Source organism: Pongo pygmaeus, chromosome 16 (genome assembly GCF_028885625.2).
Source record: "Pongo pygmaeus isolate AG05252 chromosome 16, NHGRI_mPonPyg2-v2.0_pri, whole genome shotgun sequence".
Classification (NCBI taxonomy): Eukaryota; Metazoa; Chordata; class Mammalia; order Primates; family Hominidae; genus Pongo; species Pongo pygmaeus.
The window spans coordinates 28,274,833-28,297,494 of NC_072389.2; the positions used below are offsets into that span (position 1 = coordinate 28,274,833).

At 41.3% G+C, this 22,662-nt stretch overlaps 1 protein-coding gene and 1 long non-coding RNA gene across 4 annotated transcripts in view; one reads left to right on the plus strand and one right to left on the minus strand.

Moving 5' to 3' along the window:
* The window catches only part of GABRG3 (gamma-aminobutyric acid type A receptor subunit gamma3), a 574,336-nt gene that overhangs the window by 370,580 nt on the left and 181,094 nt on the right, over nucleotides 1-22,662 (minus strand). The window lies entirely within an intron of this gene.
* Nucleotides 7,566-11,505, plus strand: LOC129014251 (uncharacterized). The gene is made up of 3 exons (XR_008494179.2): nucleotides 7,566-9,101; nucleotides 10,514-10,644; nucleotides 10,755-11,505. It is a non-coding gene; the product is annotated as an uncharacterized LOC129014251 (long non-coding RNA).

Here is a 22,662-nt window from a genome sequence, read left to right on the forward strand (position 1 = left end):
CTAGAACGGTTTTCTCAGTCCTTTCAGTCTTCTCTGACAGAATAATATGGACTGGGTGACTTATAAACAACAGAAATTTATTTCTCATCGCTCTGAAGGCTGAAAAGTCCAAGATGAAGATACCAGCAGATCTGGTGTCTTGTGAGGGCCCACTTTCTGGTTTACAGACCACATCTTCTTGCTGTGTCCCCACATGGTGGAAGGGGTAAGGTGCCTTTTTGAAGTTTCTTTTTGAGGGAAATAATCCCATTCACGAAGGCTCCCCACTGGGACCTACCACCTCCCAAAGGTCTCACCTCCTACCACATCACCTTAGGTGATACTGTGTTGATGGGCTGATTCTGGATTGATAGTTCATTATGTTGATAGGCTTTATGGTGTGAACTTTTTTTGGGGGGGTGTCACAAACATTCAGATTATACAAGAGTCCTAAGAAAAAACAGAAGGAGAAACTTCTTACCTAAACAACTGAACTTTGTGCCCTTCACAGGGGAACTTGCTTAATCACGGTGTGTGTTCAGACATGTGTGGGGTGACCTCCTGCTGGGGAGTGGTGGAGGGAATTTAGGTATTGAATGAGAGCTTCAACATGATAAAAATGAGAGCTTCACTCTGATTGAATGAGAGCTTCAACCTTCAAATGCTCACACCGCATGAGCACATTCTCAACTCCACCTGCTCCCCCATGACATCAAGTGGTTTTGGACATCAAGCCATGTATTGGGAGATGTCTGTTTTCCCTTTTTTTTTTTTTTTAACTGAGCTTCTTTAGAAAGGTCTCAGAGATCACTCACAACAGCTTTATGACCAAGTGCTGCTTTTCACATAAAGAAAAGGGGGGTCCCCTGAGTCACCTTCCTATGGCTACACAGCTGGTGTTAGAGTGAGATTTGGGCCGGGTCCCTCCATCACTCCTGCTTGCCTAGTGGGCATCTGACTGCGAGGGAGCCTCTTCTGCAGTCCCAGGTGCCAGGGCCTGTGTTCCTGCACACTGTGCAGGGTAACAGTACCAGGGATCGCCTTGATCGCACCTCTACCCCCCACTGCCATGGGGTGCAGCCACTCCTTCCCTAAGGACCCTGGCAGCCGATGCAGCGCAATCAGAGGGAGTCACTTTCTTCCCAGTTGGAAGCTTTTCTCCTGGTGTGCACTTCACCAGGCTTCAGGACGGAGGGGAGGCCTGCAGAGCTGGGAGGACTAGCTGGAGTGAGGACGTCAGAGGAGGAGCAGCTGTTTCCTCCGCTTTGTCTTTCCTCTGGGACACTCCAGGTGGGCGCCCTTGAGAGGAGTCTCGTTTTTGAGCTCCAACTAGTAGTATGTGGAGGGATTTATGTTATTTTTAAAATCTGATTAGTTTTAGCCTCTGTTAACTAAGAACAACAGCCTCACTCTGAGCCACCCACCACATGCAGGCAGTGCTGAAGCAGACAGTGAGCACAGCTAAGCTGAGCCCAGCCAGGACGTCTTGGTTTTAATTTTGGTTTTTGCACCTTGGGTGCTCTTTCTCTACATGGGATGACAATGTCCACCCTGCCTTTCTCACGGGAACTACAGCAGATAAGTCCAGGGAGAGAAAGCAATTTTCAAATGGCCAAGTGCTCTAAAGGACAAAAGACAAATATACTTCTTAATTTAGCAGATGTGGAAAGAGAGGAAAAGAATCAGGGGGCCCATGACAGAGGAGGCCCAGGGGACCTCGGGCATGGGCTATCTGCAGTCATCCCTTCACCCAGGCAACAGGCACAAAGCACAGAGACTAAGCTTTGGGTGTGCAGTAGCCTGGGACACAGGCATGAGAAGACAGCCCCTGCTCTATGTGAGAGGGCCTGGAGAGAGGGGCTAATAGCTAAAGAAGTATTTACTCAGAATAGCTGAGCAAAATTAGTGCAGGTCACACTGAACAGGAGAGTTAAACCCAGGGAGAATAAGGCTCCGTTTCTCTTCGGTTTTCAATAAAGAGTCTTGTTGCAACATGAAGTCCTCGGAGGTGACAAGTGAGTGGGTTTCAGGCCAGAAGAGACATCCTATCATCTCTTTAAAATATGTGCTAAGGAACTCAGTGCTTTGTCTTTGCGTTGAGACATGCACCCTGCAGTATAATGGATTTCTTTGCTGCACTGGGTAAAATTGTGATTTTATTTGCATAATCTATTTGTAATAATAAGTGGAGTGTCTTCATTCCCTAGGAAACAGCAGGAGCTGTTTGCTTTGCCACCCCAATCCCAGTTCCTTGCAGGAAGCTGGAACATCACAGGTGTGGCTGATGCCTGCTGGTGTAGGGGGTGGGCTGTGAGTCATGGGGGCTGAAAGGCATCATTCCACACACGGCCTTCATGCATGGGCCAAGCCAGGGGCGCAGGCAGGGGCCTCCCTGCAAGACCTTTATTACCCTAGAGGCTCCCCTAAAGAGTCCTCAAGCCAGGAAGAAGGAGACAGAAACACCTTCACTCTTCCTACAAAATAACAAACCACTCTAAAACCCAAAGAAGAAGGTGTTGTCCACATCAGGGCATTTCTTAAATTGATTTTTTAAAAGAGCAAATCAATAATAAAATGGAATTAATGGTGATATTCTATTTGCAATCAGCTGAGATACTATAAGAAAAATTGTTCAAAGAAAAGAAGAATACACTTCTTTTTGTACTTTTCCCCTCTGTTATTTCTGAATATTATCTGAATACTAGTTGAGAAAGTTCACTAACTCATATGGAGATGGATATGGAAGCATTTTCCATCCAATATCCTTCTAAAATAAAAGGTGTGTCTGTCCCTGTTACTACTCTCTAATGTGAATCTCATTCTGCAAGCTTCGCATTGCCTAAAGACGTAATCAGAGCCACTGAGAAAGGCTCAGAAGGCTCACTGTGCTGGTTCGCTGCATCCCACCCCATCCCACTCTCTGGTATCTTGCTCTCCCCCGCTTTGTAGCTTTGCACGTCTTCTTAAATCTCTCCCTTCTTGGACTTATGCCATGCCCACCCCTCCCTAGAAAACAGCCACTCCTCCAATACTGAGGTTGCCTTTTCTTCCTCTAGGGCTAGCGACCACCTCCTCCTTTGCGACAGGTATGACAGGGGCCCCAGACAGGTGCCATGTCACTGTCATTAGCATCCTCTGCTGGCCTGATCCTCCCCTCACTGACTGGTGAGCTCCCTAAGGACCAGCAGTTTATATTGGTTTTCACAGGCATGACATGTGCACGGTAGACTTAAATTATTGTGTGAGGAAAGAACCGTAGAAAGAGAGGAAGAGAGGGGAGACAGAATGCTAGAGCACACATGTTAAAGAGAAAGCAAGCAGAAATCATACACTTGGGAGATTGAGAAGGAAAGGCAGAAGGAGCTCAGGATGCTAACACTGGAGAAGAACATCTTTGGAGAACGTAAGAGCAATCTTCAAATATTTGAAGGGTTTTAAGGTAGATAAAGCATGACAAGAACTAGAACCTGGATTGACCAGTGAAAGAGTGAGGACATTTTCACGCAGAATTTTCCAGCATTTCAATGGTCAAAGATGCCCTGACACAGAGGCTTTGTCATGGAGGTCATTGTGTGCTTGGTGGGGACCAGTGCCTGGGCAGAGGTGGAATGCTGGGTTAGGTGACCTCACCAGCACTGCCCAATGCTGGAAGTCTAATTGTCGGTAAACATACCACCAGTAACAAGGTACTCTGGCGTGAAGCCCTACTCCATCTGCCTTATATCAGGCAAAAAGGAAAGAAAATTATCTGGGAGAAGAAACTAAATAGCTCTGAATGGTTGATCTCAAGAACCATCAGTTTTTGGTATGTCAAATTCTAAATTCTATATTTTTTTCAAGTTTCACTAGTAAAAATATTCAGAAGCACTTTTGCCATCCTAAATGTCTTGGACAAGACTTATATGAATGGTTTGAAAAAAGTTCTTATCCAAGATTGATTACCGATCTGCTTTTGGAACTGCCTTTCTAAACACTTCATGAAGCAACATCGCTTGATATGAGAGACATCACTTTCCACTGAGAGGAGCCCACCTGTATTAATATCACTTCCTTATTTTGTAAAGAACTAATGAATGTGTACAGATTATGATGAAAAGATCCCCTTTCAAAACAGTAGTCAGTGCAATACTTGATACTTAATGTCTAAAATGATTTCACCAATGTGATATTACAGCCACAAAAGGTTCGACATAAATCTCATCATGATAGAGCAATCAGATATTGCAGAATTCAGGACATTTTACCAGTCTGACAGATAACTGCCCTGGAATCTTCAGGAAAGTAAATGCCACAACAAATACATCAAATTGAATAGGAGAGTTTCAATCTAGATCAAAAGAGCCTAAAGAGACACAACAAGTAAAAATGTCAAGGGAAGCTTTGATTCCTGGATCAACCCAACAGCTATGAAAGATCTTTCAGCTGCAACTGAGAACCCAGTAGTAGTATTTGTCTTGTGTGCTAATACTAACATTCATGTGCTAATACCAATTACAGTAACATTAGGGGTAGTAGTATTTTTGGACTGTAGATTTGATACTAAATGACAACTCTGGTTTACTGTATTGTGAGTATGCGGGGGAATGTTTTCATTCTTAGGTGGTACATGTGAAATATTCAGGGCTGACATGTAATGTCTGCAACTTATTTTCAAAGGATTGGCAAAAGAGAAGCTGTGTTTGTGTGTGTGGGTGTGTTTGGAGAGACAGTGAATGTGGTAAAGGATAACAATTAATCTGGGTGAAGAGTAAATAGGTGTCTATTATACTATTCTTCAGCTTTTCTTTACATTTGAACATTTTCCAAGTAAAAGTGGGAAAACAATTTTGGAATGTTTATGTGTGAAACATTCTAATTTATTCTACGTGTAATGACAATAAAATTTGCTTGCAAACATGGACATGGGTCCCTCTGACATTTCCTTCTTTCCATCCCCCCATAACTGAATTGGTCCGCTCCTAAGGTGCAGCTGAGTGACAGCGGCACCCCTCACAGGCTCTCACAGCCCCTGCAGGGGAGAGGTGCCAAGAAGACCTGCACATTCCCTGCCACACAGAACTGTTCACTTCATGGAATGGTTAAGACAAGCAAGCCCACTCGCGCGTGGTAGACAGTGATGCTTACATTAGGAGAGATAAGTTCACAAAAGTTTTGGGGACACTCAAGAGGTCTGGAAAATTAAAATTACTCAGGCTGGAGAATAAAAGAGAGTGAGAGATAAAAAAAATGGAGTGTGGATATGGCCACCACGCTGAGAAGCACTGACTTATGTATTTATGAGACAGCGTCTCACTGGAGTGCAGTGGCACAATCATAGGCTCACTGTAACCTCAAACTCCTGGGTTCAACCAATCTTCTGGTCTCGGCCTATTACCTTTTTGATCTTAGTAACAGCCCAAGAGATTGCAGCTGTTTTTCTAAAATGAAATGTTCCATGTGATCACATGGAGGTTATGAGATTTGCCTACAATCTTAGTAGGTGACCCCACTCTGGAGCCAGGGCAACATAGCAAGACCCTGTCTATATAAAAAAATAGGAAAATTAGCTGGGCATAGTGATATGTGCCTGCAGTCCTAGCTACTCGGGAGGCTGAGGCTAAGTTGCCCAGGCTGAACTCAAGTCCTGCCCTCAAGAAATCCTCCCTCCTTGGTTTTCCAAAGTGTTGGAACTACAGGCATGAGCCACGGTGCCCAGCCTAGATTTAATTTAGAGGGCAGTAGAAGTCTCTGAGGATACTGAGTAGAGATGAGACATGGTGAGAGGTGTGTTTCAGCAGAGTTCATCTGGGACCAGGCTTGGTAGGCAGGTGGATCGGGGGGAGCTGAGAGGTAATGTGGGGAGCAGCCACATGGGACACTGAGACTGGCGAGGGCAAGAAGAGGTAGAGTGAAAGTGATGGCCACCAGCCCAGGCTCCAGAGCTGGGTCACCTACTAAGATTGTAGGTGAATCTCATAATCTCCACGTGATCACGTGGAGCTCTTCATTTTAGAAAAACAGCTGCAGTCCCTTGGGTTGCTACTAAGATCAAATAAGTAAGAGGATTTCAATGTTTTGAATTCTAAAAACAATGATGTTGCCTTACCCTTATGTGTGCAAGCTAATTTTCTGCTGGTCCCTTATCCCATCTGTGAATGCAGAACCCTCATACCTCCTGCCAATGTTTCTTCAGCTCATCAGCTATATCTAGGGGCATCAGAGGATGCTTCACACATGCTAAGGAGCAGGCCCAGTCCAGTCTCTGACCAGTCACCCTGTGATGCCCATTTTCTTTCCCTATTCCAATTCTAGAAAACCCTAGGTACTCCCTTTTCCATCTGGCGTGTTTCTCCATTGGATACCATTGATATCCATTACTGCCAGGTACTGCACCCGATCTGGCCCCTACCTACCACATCAAAAAGGTGCCACTACCATTCCATCTAGCCCAAGAGGACCAAAGCTGCACAGTGGCCAGTGGCACAGGGAGGAGACATTCACTTTATCCTTTTGTACAGACCCATATCTAAGAAGGCCAAAAGTATGGCTGCTTTACCATGTCAATACCTTACCATGATTTCAGTGAAACAGTTTTAGCTTTCCCCTTACCACCTCCTTCTCAGGTACCCAAGGAGAGAACAGAGTACCAAATGCTACACTCAGAGTTATCCCTAACTCTGTGGACCAAAGCTTTGCTAATGAATCAAGTTCACCGTCCTTGGGTTGGGCTCTCTCCCAGGAAATTCCTCAATATGTCATAATATACAATTCTTCCTATATCCTTAATTTTTTCCTAAGCATCCCCAGATATTTTGGGTCAGATGGGACAACTTCAGTACTAGTAAGCTGTAAACAATCTTAGAGAATCATTAGCAGTTTTATTGCATAAATTTTCCCTTCATTTTTACAAATAAAATTATAGTGTATGTGTAAAGTTTATTTCTGTGCATATATTTTTAAGTTCCTTAAAGACAGGGAGTTTATCTTTTATCTTTGTTTCCCTTTAAGAGCCTGTCATTTGGTAGCACACAATAATGGCAGCTGCATTAGGTTTCACATCCTTCAATTTATAGAGGAAGTGATATATTAACTACAGTACCACCTTCCTGGTCTTTAAGACTCTGCACATGCTTTAAACTAATTTTTCTAATACGTGTTCCTGTAGCAACTAGATATCAGTATGAAGAGAAAAACATGAACCTTGACTCCTACCTCCTCCACAAGTAAAAATTAATTTGAGGTGAATTATAGACCAAGATGTGAATGCTAATATACTCGAAATGCTAAAGTATTCAAATTTTAAGAAAAAAGCAAATACAAAGGTATATGACTTTTAAATAAGCAAATAACTTGTAAATAGGACATCAAAAACACTAAACATAAAAGAAAAAACATTGGCAAGCAAATTGAACTTCTTTAAGAGCTTTTCTTTAACAAAAAGCATCATTAAAAAGGTATGCAGACATTGTAAAAGATGGAGGTTTCCTAAGTTCAGGGTTCCTCTGCTGTGGCACAAACTGGTTGGCTGTTTCACACTGCCCCCATGGAACTTGCAGGGCAAGGAGAACAGAGGCAAACATGAAGCTCACAATGCCTGCTGTGACATCAATGCCTACTGTGTAACAATGTCCTTTGTCTCTGACCCAGGCATCTCTTGTCTTCTTCCAGAAACCATGACACTATGGCAGGCCAACTTATTAGCTTTCAAGTAAGGTAACATCTCAGACCATCACAGGTTTTGATAGAGGAAACTCTGAAGGACCACAGGAGTTGGAGGTTCCACGTATCTCTAAGTAGTAACATACAATGGGTCAAAAACAGAAGAAAGAGAACTCAAGATTCCCAAGCCACAGAGCTGTTGATTGGAGGCTGACTCAGAGAGACCCTGGATTCTGTGACATACAGAGACAACAGGTGGGTGCACCAGCCCCTTTCCTTGACAGGCTCCCAGCGTTTTGTCTGTAGGTTTGCAACTTCCCAGGCAACAAATTAATAGAAAAAAAAAATCTTCCATCTGAGGAAATTAACAAGCCAAAGTAAAAAGACCTGGAAATACTAACAAGCAGTATTTCTCTGAAATTCCCAGTTTTCATCCTAATATGAGGCCCATAGAGAACTTCCAATCAGCCATGAGTGCTTCATATCTACTTATTAATGAGAGGCCAGTAGGGAAATGCTCTACCATGAATGATGTACTCTAAAACAAACAGAAGCAATGTAAGACCAGAAGAAAACTTCCAGAAACTATGGTTAAGATCCTCCAAAAGAGAAAAAAAAAAGTTACTGGGTCATTGAAATAACAGGAGGATGCTGTAAAAAAGAAACATCCTAAGTATTAGAAAGATCCTTCAGAAATTAAAAAAAAATCAGTAGTTGGAAGGTAAATTTGAAGGGATTTCCCAAAAACTAGTATAAAACCAAACAGAGAAGTCTTATAAAAGAGAAAAGTAATAACATAAAAGAATTATCAAAGAAATAATACCAAATAATCTCAACAATCAAACGACTTGACTTTACATATAGTTAAGACTTGCCTAGTCCATGGCATATGAAAAGAAAATCAGAAATACTACCATTTGAAATTCCAGAATAAAAGGGGGAAGACCTTTCTGGTTGTGGCTAAGGATAAAGGGGGTTGGGGCAAGAAGCAGCTCACAATCAGACTGACCTAAGGAAAGATGGCCCAGAACTCACCCAGAAGCAGTGGATCAATGTTTGCACAACTCTCAGGGGAAATTATTTTCTACCCATTCAACAAAGTTACCTTCCGTGCAACATTCCTCAGAAGATTTCTGGAGAATATTCTCCACCAATGTAAAGAAGCAGAATGACCAAGACTGGGAAGACCTGGTCGGGAACCAGGGAGTCCACCCAGGAAACAGCAGGAGGGTCTTGCAGTATGACAGTGAGGGGTTCAGGTTGGCCGCTATGGCAGGCAGCCCTGTGGGAATGGGAGGGAGGGCAATCCAAATCTGTGGCCATGGAGGTTGGCTAAAGCCTTCCAACCCATGGAGAGGGCTGTGTGCTTCCATCAGAGCTGCCAACAAAACACTACAGTGCTTGGCTGTCAGACATTATTTTCTTTTAAAGGGAGTTAATCGCCTTCTGGACAAACATAATCTATGCGACCTCCTCCCCAAAAGGTAAGCAGGTCACACTAGGACATTCTGCAAAGTTCAGTAATTACATGACTGTAACATTGTAAGCAGGGAATGTGTATCTGACCAAATCTTGGTTCATGATTGTTTTGGAAGGTGAGCGGGGGAACAAAAGGGGAAAAGGGGTAGAGTGTAAGAGAGGGAAAGTCTAGTGTTTCCAGGAGGCATCAATGTAGCTGAGAACGAATAATCAAGTGTTCATATAAGGATATTACTAGGAATATGATAGAAAATAAGAGAAGAAATCCCTTAAAGAATGGAAACTGAACCCAGGTTCAGGCAGGATGGAGGGAGCTGCACTTTTTTTTTTTTTGTAGATGGAGTCTCACTCTATTGCCCAGGCTGAAGTGCAGTGGCGCAATCTCAGATCACTGCAACCTCCACCTCCCAGGTTCAAGCGATTCTCATGCATCAGTCTCCCCAGTAGCTGGGATTACAGGTGTGTGCCAGCACACTTGGCCAAATTCTGTAATTTTAGTAGAGATGGGGTTTTGCCATGTTGGTCAGATTGGTCTTGAACTCCTGAGCTCAAGTGATTCACCTGCCTCGTACTTCCAAAGTGCTGGGATTATAGGTGTGAACCACCATGCCCGGCCTGTATTTTTCTTTTTGAGTCTTTTAGTATTATCTTATTCTTTTAACCATAAAAATTAAATTGCTTATATAAATATAAATTTTATAGTAGAACATGGAGGAGGAGGGCGTGGAGGAAGAGGGAGGAGAAAATAAAAAATAAAGTCCTTGGTAGGTGCCATAAGCAAAGTGAGAGGTTTGAAGAGAACACTGCACATGACTTCCTGACTACAATGGCCTGTGGCTGATGAAGTACAGCACTTTGGTGGAAACAGGTGGGCAGTGTGTGTGGGTGAGGAATATGACGGCTTTAAAGACAACACCTTTCAAACTAGAGTGAAATGAGACCATTCTCTAAATAAATATTCAGGTGGTAATTTGCCATATGAAAAATTTCAGCTGTAAGATGTGTTCACCTAATAAGGAGGTATTCCCCACATGACATGGCTTATCATGGAAATAATGAAGGTTTTATTTTTCCTTTTTTAATATTTGACAATAATGCCATTTACTTGTTATTAAATTTTTAACTTAGCTACATAGCAGTTTATTCTGACCCTTGGCACATTATTTAAAAAGAAACTCATCCCAGGTCCATGGTGAAGATAAAATAATTTGTCTCTCTCAGATAGAAATCTTATGAAAACAGGTATGATTATGGTAATTCCTTTTAATTACTGCTATAATTGCACAAAATCTTTAACATAAAGCAAATGTAAACAGCATTTATAGGTATAATTTGAGAGTAAATGAAAAATCACTTTGAAATAAACATGGAATAATGGAAAATCATCTTTAACAGTCACTTCTTCATGGACTTTCAGGTACAGGATCAGTTTGGGTTTTAATTGACGGGCTCAGCACCAAATGACAGACTTGACACATCCACCCCCACCATGGATGCTGTCCGTCCACTGTTGCACAATGTCCTTCAGTGTCTAATTTACAGATCCAGGTATATTTTATCTTCCTCCTATTTCTCTGTCCTGGTGTAATCTACCCTAAATCAACCAGACCATTTTCCATGTATTAAATAGCTTTCAACTCAGTTCTTATTCCTCGCAGCTGTATTTCCCCTTCCACCTGCATCCCTGAAGTTCCTCCCACCTGAAAACTTCACCTGACCCAAGAAAGCAAAGGAAAAAACCCAGAGAGCCAGCTCATGGTCTGGTTCACTGTTTAACAGCCAGGAGCCAGAGCCTGCGTACTAGAAGTGGATGCCCAGGAAGTACTTGTGAGCTGACTAAGAGTGTAAGAACGCCACCCACTTCATTTAGGAAAGTGAAGCAGGATTCCATGCAGTGTGAATGAGTGCACATGGAACAAGCAGGTTATCATTTATATTCAGCAAGGGACCTCCATGGACAGGACATTTGGAGAGCTGCTATCAAACATCAGAACTTCTGACACTGTACACACAGTCTTATATTCTGCCTTGTCTGTTGTGATATCTCACTACAGTAATGATTATGATGATGAGCACTTATGCATTGATATTGCAATACGTCTGCATAAGAACCATTCCTAAGGCAGGTTATATTATTACCCTCAGTGTACAGGTAAAGAGGTTAGACTGATAACTTACCCGGTGTCACATAGGTACTAATGGCCAAACTAGAGTTGGAACCTGTCTGCCTACTCTCCAAGCTCAGGATTGACTTGAGCACAAGCGTAAGTATCTCACATGCTTTGTAAAGTTCAGGTTGATAACAAAATACGTGAAAGGCAGGGGTATAGACAACAGGGGGCATATGAAATATGGGAAGAGCCTAAAGGAATTAAAGTCTATTATTTTTAATCCACTGCTGTCAAATGACAAACGATTATTGGCTTTTCTTCAGCTTATGATTCCTGTATTCAAATCCTGAAAAACTTCCATTTCATATATTACCAACTATTATGGGGAAAACTATCACATAGGAATAAAACTCCAGTGCCCTAAGGATTTGTTTAACTCTAGATAAATCTTATGAGTTTGCAAACTATAATTTTTAAAAAGAATTCAGTCTTTTTCTTCTCCCAAATATAAGTTTCCAATCTTCCATTCCAGACATGCAGCAACTGAATTCGAGTCATCTGTGCTTCATTTTTTATAGTGCAATACTCTCTACCTGCAAGTGCAAATAATTTTTCCAATAACATATTTTTCTCTTCCACTTCAGAAATATGATTCTTTCTCTGTTGGACTTGGGGCTGGGGGAGGGAGTCTTCATCTCCTGCAACTCTGCTTTTAGAAAATAATGTCATTCTACACATAAGTCAGAGGCAGACAGGAAAATGATGGGAAGAAATGACTTGTCAGGTGTGGATTTCTGCAAAGCATGAACTGCTTAGAAATCAGTGGTGGCAAATAAGCCTGTAAAGACAGGAAAACACTCCACACCATCGAATTCTATCTGTAATTCTATCTGTAAGTTCCAAATGTTCACGGCCCTATTGCTGAACAAAAATCTGACTGCTGATTACCTTCAGAGTAAAAGCTGGAAAACAAATTCATCTTCTATCAAAATCAAAAATTTCTCTTGTCAAGAAAAGAGTGAGCTGAGGAAAATTTTTAAAAATATAAATGCATTTCATTTTGGTAAGATGGAAGAGACATACTTGTCTCTACTTTTCTTGCTAAATGCAACTAAAATCCCTGGATATTACATGTAAAACAATCATAATAAGACTCCGAATTAGACAAAAGGCATACCAGTTAGGGCATCAGGACCCAAGGGATGACATGGTAGCCAGTATCTTGGGCTTTCTTTGCTTTTCTTTTCATTCCAGATTTGGAACTGAAGAAGCTAAAAACTCAGACACACCAACGCACAGGAATTTTAAAAATTCTCAACAGAAGCCTGCTCTCTCTAGTTAAAGGACAAGTAAAGGGGCATCCTAACAAGACAGAATACTTTTATTTATTTCTTTTTCTTTTTTTTTTTTTTTTGAGACAGTCTCGCTCTGTCGCTCAGGCTGGAGTGCAGTGGCTCGAACTCAGCTCACTGCAAGCTCCGCCTCCCGGGTTCACGCCATTCTCCTGCCTCAGCTTCCCAAGTAACTGGGACTACAGGCGCCCACCACCATGCCCCGCTAATTTTTTGTATTTTAAGTAGAGACAGGGTTTCACCGTGTTAGCCAGGATGGTCTCGATCTCTTGACCTCATGATCGGCCCGCCTCAGCCTCCCAAAGTGCTGGGATCACAGGCGTGAGCCACTGTGCCCGGCCACGACAGAATACTTTTAAACAATAACCGCTCTTTTGTAGCCGAACAGAATAGATAAAATGGTGGACCTGGCCTGCCTCACAAAGGCACAAAGGCTGAGTAAGGAGCCCTGAATTCTACCGTTACTGGGCTACAATAAGGCATCCATCCCTCAACTAAGGTGGTTTCAGAGAGTGCTGATGAGGGAGACAGGAGTTTGATTTCCTCTAAACAGTAACGAGCTTCCTCTCCTAATGATATAGTTGGAGAACACATGGAAGCAGGTACTTGTACCCATCCAGCCAGCGCACTATCTGCAGGGGCCTAAAGGGAAGCTAGAACTCCCTCCCTATCCAGCAATGATTAGGAGACAGCCTCCAAGGGTCAATAGACCCAAGGGCGGAACCTGGACTTCTACAGCAACCTGGAAGTGATGAACTCCAACCCCCTTTCCGACAGAGTGCTGTCGCAGAAAGCCAAAACAGACAGCTTAAATAAGATAGACTGTTGCATAAAATAATATCTGAAATGTTCAGTTTTCAACTGAAAAACACTCAGCCCATTCTACCAAGAACCAGAAAGATCTCAAACTGAAGGAAAAAAGATAATCAGCTGACATCTATACCAAGAAGACAAAGATGTTAGAATTATGTGGCAAAGATTTTAAAAAATAATAAAAGATAAAAGCAGCCATCACAAAAATGTTTCAACAAGCAATTACTAATATGCTTGAGACAAATTAAAAAACAAAAAGGCTCAGCAAAGAAACAAACTCTCAGTAGAAGACATAAAGAAGACTCCAATGAAAATCTTAGCACTAAAAAATTTGATGACAAAAATAATTTTTAAAAACCTTCACTGGTGCATTCAGCAGCAGAATTGAGGAAAGAGGAAAGAATCAGTGGAACTTAATATAAAACAATAGAAACTGCACAATCTGAAAAACCAGCAAGAAAACAGACTGAAAAAATAAACAGCCTCAGAGACCAGTCAGACAAAAGATCTAGTATTCGTGTCATGGAAGTCCAGGAAGAATGGAAAGACAGTAAGGATGAAAAAGTACTCAAAAATTGACAGAAAGCGTGTCAATTACAAGAGAATTCTACCAAATATTAAAAATATAATTAATACAAATTATATACAATCTCTTCCAGAAAATAGACAAGGAAGGAACATTGCTAAATTTAATTAATTTTATGAAGCCCTGTCATCCTGATATCAAAATAATATAGACAAGGACAAAAAAAAGTATAAACCAATATTCCTCATGAATATATGTGCACAAACCTTAAAGATACATATTAACAAACAGACTTCAGGAACATATAAAAATAATTATATACAATGACCACATGGGGTTTATTCCAAGGATTCCTGGCTGGTGCAATATTCAAAAATCAATCAATATAATCTTCCACATTAACAAGCTCAAGAAGAAAAATAACATAATCGGATAAGTCACAATGCAGAGCAAGTATCAAACAAAATGCAACACCCATTCTTAGTAAAACCTCTCAGCAAACTGAACAGAGGAGAACTTCCTCAACTTGATAAACATCTACAACATACAGTTAACATTGCAGGTAATGGTGAGTTACTGAATATTTACCCCCTTGAGCTCAGTAGCAATTCAGGGATGCCCACTCTCAACTCTCATTCATCACAGTACTAGAAGATCTAGCCAGTGTAAGAAGGCAAGAGAAAGAAATAAAAGGCACTGAAAAAGATTCTCTGCTTGACCAAAATTTAGTCAGCCTGAAGATACAGGGCTACTAAAAGACAGATTTGATCATAAGATAATATAACTTTCCCCTCTCACTACACCATACCACATATCAACAGGGCTCCACTATAATAAGTAACATTAGTTTACAGCTGAAAGACCTGCAAGGTGCAGATTCTATACAAGGAGGGATTCTTAAGGAAGCCAAAAGACAGGAAGGGGAGGCAAAAATAAAGAACTTGGAGTTCCTGTTACATATACTGCAGCAAATACTAAGCACAGCCCAATTCCTAGTAAGGTTAACATAAAGCCTCACACAAATGGCCTATTTACCTCACTTCTTGTTACTGATGTATCATGTCTTCCTTTCATCTAAAATTTACAAGTGATGTCAAAAGGCAAGAAAAAACACAATCTGAAGAGAGAAAGCAAACATCGGAGTAGAATGATTCAGATATGACACAGATTTTGGAATTATCAGAGAATTTAAAATAGCTACAATTAACATAAGGGACTCTAATTAAATAAGTACACAACACACTAGAACAGATGGGTAACGTAAGTAAACTTCAGAACACCAAAGAATAAGAGAAAATACTGAAAGAAGCCAGGAAACAGAAAAAATATATACGTTGAGAAGATATATGTTGAAAATTACAAAATGCTCATGAAAGAAAGAAGATCTAAATAAAAAGATATTCCATGTTCATAGATTAGAAGATTAAACATCGTAAAGATGTCTTTCCAAACTAATGTGTAAGTTTAACACAAATTGTATAAAAATTATTTTAAAATATTTCGTATATAGAGCTACAATTATTCTAAAACTTATAGGTAAAAGCAAAGTACCTAAAACAATTCTGAAAAAGAAGAGTGCGGGAGGAATCACTCTACCAGATATTACAGCCTATTGTATAGCTACAGTAACCGATATTGTGTGGTATTGTCAGAGGGATACACACATAGATCAATGGAACAGAATAGAGAACCTAGAACTTGCCTACACAAAAATAGCTAAGCGGTTTTTTATAAAGATGCAAAGAAAACTCAATGAAAAAAAGACAATAACTATCTGAAATAATCAGATATTCATAAGCAAAAATGTGAATCTTGACTTACACCTGAGATCTCATACAAAAATTAACTCAGGCCGGGTGCCGTGGCTCACGACTGTAATCCCAGCACTTTGGGAAGCCGAGGCGGGTGGATCACAAGGTCAGGAGATCAAGACCATCCTGGTCTAACTCGGTGAAACCCCGTCTCTACTAAAAATGCAAAAAATCAGCCGGGCATGGTGGCGGGTGCCTGTGGTCACAGCTACTCGGGAGGCTGAGGCAGGAGAATGGCGTGAACCTGGGAGGCAGAGCTTGCAGTGAGCCGAGATCATGCCACTGCACTCCAGCCTGGGCGACAGAGTGAGACTCCGTCTCAAAAAAAAAAAAAAAAAAAAAAAAAACCTCAAAAAGGATCATAGATTTAAATGTAAAACTACACAAGAAAAATTGAATTGTAGGATGCTCCACTGGTGTCAAATAATTCCTGAAAAGCACTTAAGGAAATCATATCTGAAATATGCAAAGAACAAAACGATTTTTCATGTTGTAAAAAGTCCAATTAGAAAAAGGACAAAAGATATGAAGACATTTAATACTGATGAGAAATCAAAGAAGATCTAAAATCACTGAAAGACAGATGGTTTTTATGACTTCAACAACTCAGCATAATACAGATATGAATTCTCTGCAAATTGATAGACAGGTTTAATAAAAATTCTATCAAAATTCCAGCAAGATTTCTGTAGAAACAGAGAAGATTATGCTAAAGTGCATATGGAGATGCAAAAGAACAGGAATAGCAAAACCAATTTTTAAAAATTTTTAAAAAGTAAAGTTGGAAGAATTAATTTACCTAATTCAAGAATTTTTTTTTCTTTTATTATTATTATTATTATTATCATTATTATACTTTAGGTTTTATGGTACATGTGCGCAATATGCAGGTAAGTTACATATGTATACATGTGCCATGCTGGCGCGCTGCACCCACCAACTTGTCATCTAGCATCAGGTATATCTCCCAATGCTATCCCTCCCCCCTCCCCCCACCCCACAACAGTCCCCGAAGTGTGATGTTCCCCTTCCTGTGTCCATGTGTTCTCATTGTTCAATTCCCACCTATGAGTGAGAATATGCGGTGTTTGGTTTTTTGTTCTTGCGATAGTTTACTAAGAATGATGATTTCCAGTTTCATCCATGTCCCTACAAAGGACGTGAACTCATCATTTTTTACGGCTGCATAGTATTCCATGGTGTATATGTGCCACATTTTCTTAATCCAGTCTATCATTGTTGGACATTTGGGTTGGTTCCAAGTCTTTGCTATTGTAAATAATGCGGCAATAAACATACGTGTGCATGTGTCTTTATAGCAGCATGATTTATAGTCCTTTGGGTATATACCCAGTAATGGGATGGCTGGGTCGAATGGAATTTCTAGTTCTAGATCCCTGAGGAATCGCCACACTGACTTCCACAAGGGTTGAACTAGTTTACAGTCCCACCAACAGTGTAAAAGTGTTCCTATTTCTCCACATCCTCTCCAGCACCTGTTGTTTCCCGACTTTTTAATGATTGCCATTCTAACTGGTGTGAGATGGTATCTCATTGTGGTTTTGATTTGCATTTCTCTGATGGCCAGTGATGGTGAGCATTTTTTCATGTGTTTTTTAGCTGCATAAATGTCTTCTTTTGAGAAGTGTCTGTTCATGTCCTTCACCCACTTTTTGATGGGGTTGTTTGTTTTTTTCTTGTAAATTTGTTGGAGTTCATTGTAGATTCTGGATATTAGCCCTTTGTCAGATGAGTAGGTTGCGAAAATGTTCTCCCATTTTGTAGGTTGCCTGTTCACTCTGATGGTAGTTTCCTTTGCTGTGCAGAAGCTCTTTAGTTTAATTAGATCCCATTTGTCAATTTTGGCTTTTGTTGCCATTGCTTTTGGTGTTTTAGACATGAAGTCCTTGCCCATGCCTATGTCCTGAATGGTAATGCCTAGGTTTTCTTCTAGGGTTTTTATGGTTTTAGGTCTAACATTTAAGTCTTTAATCCATCTTGAATTGATTTTTGTATAAGGTGTAAGGAAGGGATCCAGTTTCAGCTTTCTACATATGGCTAGCCAGTTTTCCCAGCACCATTTATTAAATAGGGAATCCTTTCCCCATTTCTTGTTTTTGTCAGGTTTGTCAAAGATCAGATACTTGTAGATATGTGGCATTATTTCTGACGGCTCTGTTCTGTTCCATTGATCTATATCTCTGTTTTGGTACCAGTACCATGCTGTTTTGGTTACTGTAGCCTTGTAGTAGAGTTTGAAGTCAGGTAGTGTGATGCCTCCAGCTTTGTTCTTTTGGCTTCGGATTGACTTGGCGATGCGGGCTCTTTTTTGGTTCCATATGAACTTTAAAGTAGTTTTTTCCAATTCTGTGAAGAAAGTCATTGGTAGCTTGATGGGGATGGCATTGAATCTGTAAATTACCTTGGGAAGGATGGCCATTTTCATGATATTGATTCTTCCTACCCATGAGCATGGAATGTTCTTCCATTTGTTTGTATCCTCTTTTATTTCCTTGAGCAGTGGTTTGTAGTTCTCCTTGAAGAGGTCTTTCACATCCCTTGTAAGTTGGATTCCTAGGTATTTTATTCTCTTTGAAGCAATTGTGAATGGGAGTTCACTCATGATTTGGCTCTCTGTTTGTCTGTTATTGATGTATAAGAATGCTTGTGATTTTTGTACATTGATTTTGTATCCTGAGACTTTGCTGAAGTTGCTGATCAGCTTAAGGAGATTTTGGGCTGAGACAATGGGGTTTTCTAGATATACTATCATGTCATCTGCAAAAAAGGACAATTTGACTTCCTCTTTTCCTAATTGAATACCCTTGATTTCCTTCTCCTGCCTAATTGCCCTGGCCAGAACTTCCAACACTATGTTGAATAGAAGTGGCGAGAGAGGGCATCCCTGTCTTGTGCCAGTTTTCAAAGGGAATGCTTCCAGTTTTTGCCCATTCAGTATGATATTGGCTGTGGGTTTGTCATAAATAGCTCTTATTATTTTGAGATATGTCCCATCAATTCCTAATTTATTGAGAGTTTTAGCATGAAGGGTTGTTGAATTTTGTCAAAGGCCTTTTCTGCATCTATTGAGATAATCATGTGGTTTTTGTCTTTGGTTCTGTTTATATGCTGGATTACATTTATTGATTTGCGTATATTGAACCAGCCTTGCATCCCAGGGATGAAGCCCACTTGATCATGGTGGATAAGCTTTTTGATGTGCTGCTGGATTCTGTTTGCCAGTATCTTATTGAGGATTTTTGCATCAATGTTCATCAAGGATATTGGTCTAAAATTCTCTTTTTTTGTTGTGTCTCTGCCAGGCTTTGGTATCAGGATGATGCTGGCCTCATAAAATGAGTTAGGGAGGATTCCCTCTTTTTCTATTGATTGGAATAGTTTCAGAAGGAATGGTACCAGCTCCTCCTTGTACCTCTGGTAGAATTCGGCTGTGAACCCATCTGGTCCTGGACTTTTTTTGGTTGGTAAGCTATTGATTATTGCCACAATTTCAGCTCCTGTTATTGGTCTATTCAGAGATTCAACTTCTTCCTGGTTTAGTCTTGGGAGGGTGTATGTGTTGAGGAATTTATCCATTTCTTCTAGATTTTCTAGTTTATTTGCATAGAGGTGTTTGTAATATTCTCTGATGGTAGTTTGTATTTCTGTGGGATCGGTGGTGATATCCCCTTTATCATTTTTTATTGCATCTATTTGATTTTTCTCTCTTTTTTTCTTTATTAATCTTGCTAGCGGTCTATCAATTTTGTTGATCCTTTCAAAAAACCAGCTCCTGGATTCATTTATTTTTTGAAGGGTTTTTTGTGTCTCTATTTCCTTCAGTTCTGCTCTGATTTTAGTTATTTCTTGCCTTCTGCTAGCTTTTGAATGTGTTTGCTCTTGCTTTTCTAGTTCTTTTAATTGTGATGTTAGGGTGTCAATTTTGGATCTTTCCTGCTTTCTCTTGTGGGCATTTAGTGCTATAAATTTCCCTCTACACACTGCTTTGAATGCATCCCAGAGATTCTGGTATGTTGTGTCTTGGTTCTCGTTGGTTTCAAAGAACATCTTTATTTCTGCCTTCATTTCGTTATGTACCCAGTAGTCATTCAGGAGCAGGTTGTTCAGTTTCCACGTAGTTGAGCGGTTTTGAGTGAGATTCTTAATCCTGAGTTCTAGCTTGATTGCACTGTGATCTGAGAGACAGTTTGTTACAATTTCTGTTCTTTTACATTTATTGAGGAGAGCTTTACTTCCAAGTATATGGTCAATTTTGGAATAGGTGTGGTGTGGTGCTGAAAAAAATGTATATTCTGTTGATTTGGGGTGGAGAGTTCTGTAGATGTCTATTAGGTCCGCTTGGTGCAGAGCTGAGTTCAATTCCTGGGTATCCTTGTTGACTTTCTGTCTCGTTGATCTGTCTAATGTTGACAGTGGGGTGTTAAAGTCTCCCATTATTAATGTGTGGGAGTCTAAGTCTCTTTGTAGGTGACTCAGGACTTGCTTTATGAATCTGGGTGCTCCTGTATTGGGTGCATATATATTTAGGATAGTTAGCTCTTCTTGTTGAATTAATCCCTTTACCATTATGTAATGGCCTTCTTTGTCTCTTTTGATCTTTGTTGGTTTAAAGTCTGTTTTATCAGAGACTAGGATTGCAACCCCTGCCTTTTTTTGTTTTCCATTTGCTTGGTAGATCTTCCTCCATCCTTTTATTTTGAGCCTATGTGTGTCTCTGCACGTGAGATGGGTTTCCTGAATACAGCACACTGATGGGTCTTGAGTCTTTATCCAATTTGCCAGTCTGTGTCTTTTAATTGGAGCATTTAGTCCATTTACATTTAAAGTTAATATTGTTATGTGTGAATCTGATCCTGTCATTATGATGTTAGCTGGATATTTTTCTTGTTAGTTGATGCAGTCTCTTCCTAGTCTCGATGGTCTTTACATTTCGGTATGATTTTGCAGTGGCTGGTACCGGTTGTGCCTTTCCATGTTTAGCACTTCCTTCAGGAGCTCTTTTAGGGCAGGCCTGGTGGTGACAAAATCTCTCAGCATTTGCTTGTCTGTAAAGTATTTTATTTCTCCTTCACTTATGAAGCTTAGTTTGGCAGGATATGAAATTCTGGGTTGAAAATTCTTTTCTTTAAGAATGTTGAATATTGGCCCCCACTCTCTTCTGGCTTGTAGGGTTTCTGCCGAGAGATCCGCTGTTAGTCTGATGGGCTTCCCTTTGATGGTAACCCGACCTTTCTCTCTGGCTGCCCTTAACATTTTTTCCTTCATTTCAACTTTGGTGAATCTGACAATTATGTGTCTTGGAGTTGCTCTTCTCGAGGAGTATCTTTGTGGCGTTCTCTGTATTTCCTGAATCTGAATGTTGGCCTGCCTTGCTAGATTGGGGAAGTTCTCCTGGATAATATCCTGCAGAGTGTTTTCCAACTTGGTTCCATTCTCCCCGTCACTTTCAGGTACACCAATCAGACGTAGATTTGGTCTTTTCACATAGTCCCACATTTCTTGGAGGCTTTGCTCGTTTCTTTTTATTCTTTTTTCTCTAAACTTCCCTTCTCGCTTCATTTCATTCATTTCATCTTCCAGGGCTGATACCCTTTCTTCCATTTGATCGCATCGGCTCCTGAGGCTTCTGCATTCTTCACGTAGTTCTCGAGCCTTGGTTTTCAGCTCCATCAGCTCCTTTAAGCACTTCTCTGTATTGGTTATTCTAGTTATACATTCTTCTAAATTTTTTTCAAAGTTTTCAACTTCTTTGCCTTTGGTTTGAATATCCTCCCGTAGCTCGGAGTAATTTGATCGTCTGAAGCCTTCTTCTCTCAGCTCGTCAAAGTCATTCTCCGTCCAGCTTTGTTCCGTTGCTGGTGAGGAACTGCGTTCCTTTGGAGGAGGAGAGGTACTCTGGTTTTTAGAGTTTCCAGTTTTTCTGCTCTGTTTTTTCCCCATCTTTGTGGTTTTATCTACTTTTGGTCTTTGATGATGGTGATGTACAGATGGGTTTTTGGTGTAGATGTCCTTTCTGTTAGTTTTCCTTCTAACAGACAGAACCCTCAGCTGCAGGTCTGTTGGAGTACCTGGCCGGCCGTGTGAGGTGTCAGTCTGCCCCTGCTGGGGGGTGCCTCCCAGTTAGGCTGCTCGGGGGTCAGGGGTCAGGAACCCACTTGAGGAGGCAGTCAGCCCGTTCTCAGATCTCCAGCTGCGTGCTGGGAGAACCAATGCTCTCCTCACAGCTGTCAGACAGGGATATTTAAGTCTGCAGAGTTTACTGCTGTCTTTTTGTTTGTCTGTGCCCTGCCCCCAGAGGTGGAGCCTACAGAGGCAGGCAGGCCTCCTTGAGCTGTGGTGGGCTCCACCCAGTTCAAGCTTCCAGGCTGCTTTGTTTACCTAAGCGAGCCTGGGCAATGGCGGGCACCCCTCCCCCAGCCTCGTTGCCGACTTGCTGTTTGATCTCAGACTGCTGTGCTAGCAATCAGCGAGACTCCGTGGGCGTAGGACCCTCTGAGCCAGGTGCGGGCTATACTCTCCTGGGGCACCGGTTCCTAAGCCCGTCGGAAAAGCACAGTATTCGGGTGGGAGTGGCCCGATTTTCCAGGTGCCGTCTGTCACCCCTGGAAGGGGAACTCCCTGACCCCTTGCGCTTCCCGAGTGAGGCAATGCCTCGCCCCTGCTTCGGCTGGCACACAGTGCGCTCACCCACTGACCTGCGCCCACTGTCTGGCACTCCCTAGTGAGATGAACACGGTACCTCAGATGGAAATGCAGAAATCACCCATCTTCTGCGTCGCTCGCGCTGGGAGCTGTAGACCGGAGCTGTTCCTATTCGGCCATCTTGGCTCTTATCGGGCTAATTCAAGAATTTTTAATAACTATGGTAAACAAAACCTTGTGGTACTGGTGGAGGAAAACAATAGATATATAAAACAGAATAGAGAACCCAG